The 5,783-nt window shown below is 47.2% G+C and overlaps 1 pseudogene; it reads left to right on the forward strand.

Moving 5' to 3' along the window:
* The first annotated feature begins 447 nt into the window (after window positions 1–447).
* LOC148141493 (uncharacterized) lies at window positions 448–4,163 on the forward strand (annotated as a pseudogene).
* Window positions 4,164–5,783: the final 1,620 nt, after the last annotated feature.

The raw sequence follows: 5,783 nt of genomic DNA on the forward strand, positions 1-5,783 counted from the left end.
AGAGAGACAGAGAGAGAGAGAGAGAGAGAGAGAGACAGAGAGAGAGAGAGAGAGAGAGAGAGAGAGAGCGAGAGAGAGAGAGAGAGAGAGAGAGAGAGAGAGAGAGTGCTGAATACTTTTCCAGTTACACTAAAAATGGGTTCTGGCAAGAGCAAACAAAGGGAGAGTCCACACAAAATTTGGAATGGTCAACCAAAAAGTTTTAGTAAAAGACAGCTGGAAATATTAAGGTTGAGGTAGGAGGAGAGAGAGAAGGAGAAAAGGGACGGAAAGATCGAACCTATGAATTGGAGTGCTTCTTGTACGTGGAAGGCTGAGGCTGATATCAGAGAAAGGAAATCTCAAGTAAAGAACAGACCAAATACACGTACAAACACCAGTGCACATGCGGGAAACAACCTAACGAAGCTGTACAGTGTCTTAAATCTGTTTCAGACCCTGACCTTGATGACTGCCCTCCGAGACCTGCCGCCCCCCTACGAGATCTGCCTGGTGAAAGTTCCACGTCAGCGGCCACCGCCTCAGGGCCTGCTGGATCACCGATAGCACACCATACCCGCAACAGACCGAAGCAAGAAAGCCAAAAGAAGGACGACCACTCCAAGATGGAAAGGCATCCAAGGCCTGTCCGTGATCACCCCCCGATGGATGATGAGTCCGTGGGGGTACTGGAGCACGATCATCGAACCAGGTCGTTCTGCAAGCCCAAATGGTTGACGTTGCAGGTCCAGAAGGGCACCCAGTGTTGGCCCACCAGCCATGGACCATGAAGGATCTGGAAGTGCCTGTGGGCAGTTGCCTGACCCACGCGAGGTTGGAGCTAATAAGAAGAGGCAAAGTTCTGGACTGAGTTCTGTCCCATGTCACATGAGATGAGACGTCTCCTGGGATGAAAACCAGGTGCCAATGTCACCAAACACAAGTATATCTGGCCAGCTGCAAACGTCCATGCCAGAGCAGCCAACCCGCAAGGGGAAGAGAAGGGAGACTTTAATGCTTTTGTTGCAGTGCTGGCAACCGCCTGTAGGGAGGCATTCCCAGTGCGAATGGATATGACCAAAACAGCAATGTGAAAACAATGGGATTGTGAGAGAGTGTCCCAGTACCTTACGCACCTCACTGAAGTCCATAATGCCCACAGTGCACTGAGACGACATGAGGACATAACGACGGCAGAAATTACACTGTATGAGGCACATCTGAGGAACAGCTTCATCAATGGAATGAAGGAAGAAATAGCGAAAAAGGTAAAAGACACATGTATTACCGGGGACACGGGAAAGCTGAATTTGATAGAACAACATGCGATACATGCTGAAATATTGCTTACCCAAGAGAAGGATAAGCGGAAACTAAAGATGGAACAGCAAACGCATAAAGCTCAGCTTACTCTGATGCAAATGGTCACCCAGCTGTTGGAGGGAGGTGCTGCAGGAAGAGAGAGAGGCAGAGGGGGAGGTCGCGGAAGAGGAAGAGGTCGCAAAAAAGGCGCTGATAGAGGTAGATCTGGCGGGTGCTTTGTTTGCAGAGCAATGGACCACTGGATGAGGCAGTGCCCACACAGACAGCCTCACTCGGTTTTGGAGGCGGGACAGCAGGGTGACTGTCAGGGGAAGGCTGAGGTGGAGGTGTACAGCCCACAAGGTACAGGTAAGCCTCTTTCCCTTACACTTGACAATGAAGATTCACTTATGCTAATCTCTTCTACTAACCTTTCGCGCACTGCGACATATCACACCTCAATGTTCAGCACTGAGATTTCGAATTGTGGACAGTATGTCCAATATCACAATGATGCATATCATTCGATGCCCACCTCTATGTTATATGTGGAAGGTACATCAGTTACCTTTTTGGTAGCTACAGGGGCAACATACTCAGTCCTTAAATTAAGCCAGTTTAGACAATCGACACAAATAAAAATGAGTGATGAGTGAAAGGTTCCTGAACACAATGGATGCATCAGGAGTCATGATGCGGGAGAGATTTTCTGCACCTCTACTATGCAAAACTAGTAACAGGGAAACATTCCAATTTTCCTTCTTGTTATCGGAATTTTGTCCTTTAAATCTGATGTGTTGGGATTTCATAGGGACACTGGGGTTGGATTTGGTCAGTACTCCGACGGGGTTGCAGGTAATTCAAAGGAAGATTGCAGACTGTAAAATATGACCCACGACCCCTGATGTATGTGTATAAGTGGCGATTAAGCCAGAGAGCGATACGGTCAGTGAGCCATTCACTCACCCTGGAAGCAAGCAACCATGTTAATCCTACTAACACCGATTTTCTTGCTGGAGACATGGTGCACTGCACAGCACACATACACCGTGATGGCCCTGACGAACCATATGAGAAGGATTGGTTCAGGAGATTGGTTAAACCAGATTAGCTGTTATGGTGTGAATTTTATTGGAGGAATCACAGATGTGCGGTCAGTATGAACTTATCCAAAGTATCTGTGACGGTCAACTAGACCCTAGCTTTTTGATGTGGAAGGCTCTGCTCTGACGTGTCACTGGCGAAGGTGTCCAGTAACAGTTGGCAGGATTTGGGAGCATGGGTGCTAAAGGCACAAAGAACAAAAGGTTGGGGCTCGAGGGACGAAGTGGGTATCTGGTTAAATACAGATATGCGGACATATAAGAAGAAACTAAGCTGGCTAACTCAGGCAGATAGGACAGTCCAGGTAACCCCCGCTAGCCCTGAGAAGCCAAGGAGTGTAGCCTAACGTTTCCCTAAGTTAGAAGTCACGGACCCAAAATTAAAAATGGTCCCGACTGAGTTTTGGACAAAGGACAATCATATTGTAGGGCTCATACGGGGCTGTTAACCCATACGGATAAGTTGAAACTTTATTGCTGGAACAGCACAGCAGGTCAGGCAGCATCCAGGGAACAGGAGATTCGACGTTTCGGGCACAGGCCCTTCTTCAGATTCCTGAAGAAGGGCCTGTGCCCGAAACGTCGAATCTCCTGTTCCCTGGATGCTGCCTGACCTGCTGTGCTGTTCCAGCAATAAAGTTTCAACTTTGATCTCCAGCATCTGCAGACCTCACTTTCTCCTCGAAGATTTCAACCCATACGGATAACCCCGAAGTCTGAGTATCGTCCTTGCAGAGCACAATACCTGTTAAAACCCGAGGCCATAAAAAGAATTACTCCAGTCTTTGAATTCCTCCTAAAGGCTGGAGTGATAATCCCCTGTGAAAACTCACCGGTGAGAACCCCCATTTATCCAGTCAAAAAGGCAAACATTCCTGGTGAACCGGAGGAATGGAGATTTGTTCAAGACCTGCAGGCAGAAATAACGCTGTTGTTCCACATGCCCCAAATGTTCCCAACCCCTGTACTGGTTCAAATTCCACCGGACAGGAAATGGTTCTCTGTTGTGTATTTAGCAAATGCCTTCTTTAGCATACCGGTGCACCCAGATAATCAATTGTGGTTCGTTTTTTCATTCAAAGGGTAATGATATACCTTCACGTCAGGTTACTGTGAGTCCCCCACCATATGTAATGGAGCGCTGCGCAGGAGGCTGGAGACTCTTGTTCAAACCCTGGGGTCAGTGTTTCTGCAGTATGTAGATGATTGCTTGATATCGGCACCAACAAAGGAACAATGTGGAAGGAGACCCTTGCGTTGCTCTGCCATCTAGCGCTGGAAGGGCACAAAGCCACTATCGCAAAGCTACAATTTGTGCAACAACAGGTGAAGTTCTTAGGTCACCTAATATCTGAATAAGGGAAGGCTATTGGTCCAGACAGAGTTCAAGCAATCCAGCAAATTCCAAAGCCTCATACGAAGAGACAATTGCTCTCCTTTTTGGGCATGTGCTCCTACTGTAGGATGTTTATCGCACATTACGCAACCCTTGAGGCGCCCCTAAGTGACATAGCCCATGGCAAAGGGTTGCAGAACCATAGACCATTACAGTGGGCCCCAGAAGCCGAGAGTGCCTTTGTTGAATTTAAAAGGGTGCTCCAAACTACACCTACGCTGGGAATTCTGAACCCAAACAAGCCTTTTGTACATACGGTAGATGAGAAGCATGACTGCATGACATCTGTGCTGATGCAGGATCATGGGGGAAGTTTCAGGTCGGTAGCATATTTTTCAGCTAAACTAGACCCTGTAGCAGCAGGATTGCCTCAATGCCTGTGACCTGTGGCTGCAGCTGAAAAGGCTGTTGTAGCAACCAGGGATATAGGCGGCTACGATGAATTAACCCTTCTGGTCCCACGAGCAGTATCCTTACTACTTTCCGAGAAAAAGACCGCACATGTCAGCAGAACGTTGGATCCGATACAATACTGTGTTATTGGAGATGCCAAACATTAAAATAAAGCGATGTAACGTCCTTAACCCTGCTAACCTTCTCCCCACAGAAGGAGATGGAGACCCACATGGACTGTGTTGCTGTAACTAATGACATTTGCAGCCACAGAACCAGATTTGCAGGATTCACCATTTCAGAATCCAGATATGGAAGTTTTGTGCATGGGTCAGCATTCAGGAGCAAGGAGACAGGCCAGAATTGTGTTGGGTATGCTGTAGTGACTATCTAAGAGGTAGTAAAAGTGGGATCACTCCCTTCTCGTCTGTCAGCCCCAGCAGCGGAGCTGATTGCCTTGACTGAAGCCTGTAAATTGGCTGAGGGAAGTACAGTGAATATTTACACTGATAGCAGATATGCATTCGGGGTTGTACATGATTTTGAAACCCTGTGAAAACAAAGGGGCTTCTTGATCTCCACGGAAAGCCCATCACACACCGCGACCTGATTTCCGACCTCCTGGAAGCGGGTCCTGTTGTCTAAATCAATCGCTGTGTGTAAGTGTGAAGCTCACAGAGAAAATAATGATCTTATTTCCCAAGGCAATGCAAGGGCAGACTTAACAGCAAAAGCGGCAGCCCAGCAGCCACCATCTGAGTAGATTAACATGTGTATGATAAAAATTTGTACCCAAACAACAGATGTACGGGAGTTACAGTCACAGGCCACACTGGGAGAAAAGCGTGAGTGGACGAAAGCAGGATGCAGTGTGAGGGAAGGAGTATGGTGTGGCTCCAATGGTAAACCCTGTCTACCACCAGCATTATTTCCATTCTATGCCAAACTGACACACGGTAAGGACCATGTGTCAAAAGGGGGGACGTACGACAGTATTTTGGTACACAGGTACACTTTGGGATTTACTCATTACTCCCAGAAATATTGTGAGCCTTGTGTTATCTGTGCTACTATTAATGTGGGGAGGGGAATACAGATGAGTCAGGCAGTACACCCCCAACCCCAAAAACCTTTTGAACATTTACAGATGGATTTCATTGAACTACGCCCAGTGAAGGGAAAAGATATTGTCTGGTAATAGTGGATATGTTTTCCAAATGGTTGGAAGCGTTCCCCACGTCTAAACAGGATGCCAGTGCAGTAGCCAAAGCTTTGCCAACTGAGATAATTCCAAGATGGGGCATCCCTGAAAGGCTTAGTAGCGACAATGGGACACCATTGGCCAATAATGCCTTACAGCAGATCAGTGATTATTTAGGAATAAATATGAGCCAACACTGTGCCTACCACCCAGCTAGTGGTGGGGCAGTGGAAAGAGAAAATGCTACCCTAAAAAATAAATTGACAAAATATTGTGAGAAACTAGGGGTGACATGAACAAAGGCACTCCTCATTGTGCTGATGTATATGAGTTCGAGGAGGAGAGGAAGAGCTAATCTTAGCCAGTTTGAGATTTTGTTTGGTACACCATCCAACACAGGGATTGGCCC

The sequence above is a fragment of the Chiloscyllium plagiosum genome, unplaced genomic scaffold (genome assembly GCF_037043375.1).
Source record: "Chiloscyllium plagiosum isolate Xiang-an unplaced genomic scaffold, Cpla_swu_hap1 HiC_scaffold_33, whole genome shotgun sequence".
NCBI lineage: Eukaryota > Metazoa > Chordata > Chondrichthyes > Orectolobiformes > Hemiscylliidae > Chiloscyllium > Chiloscyllium plagiosum.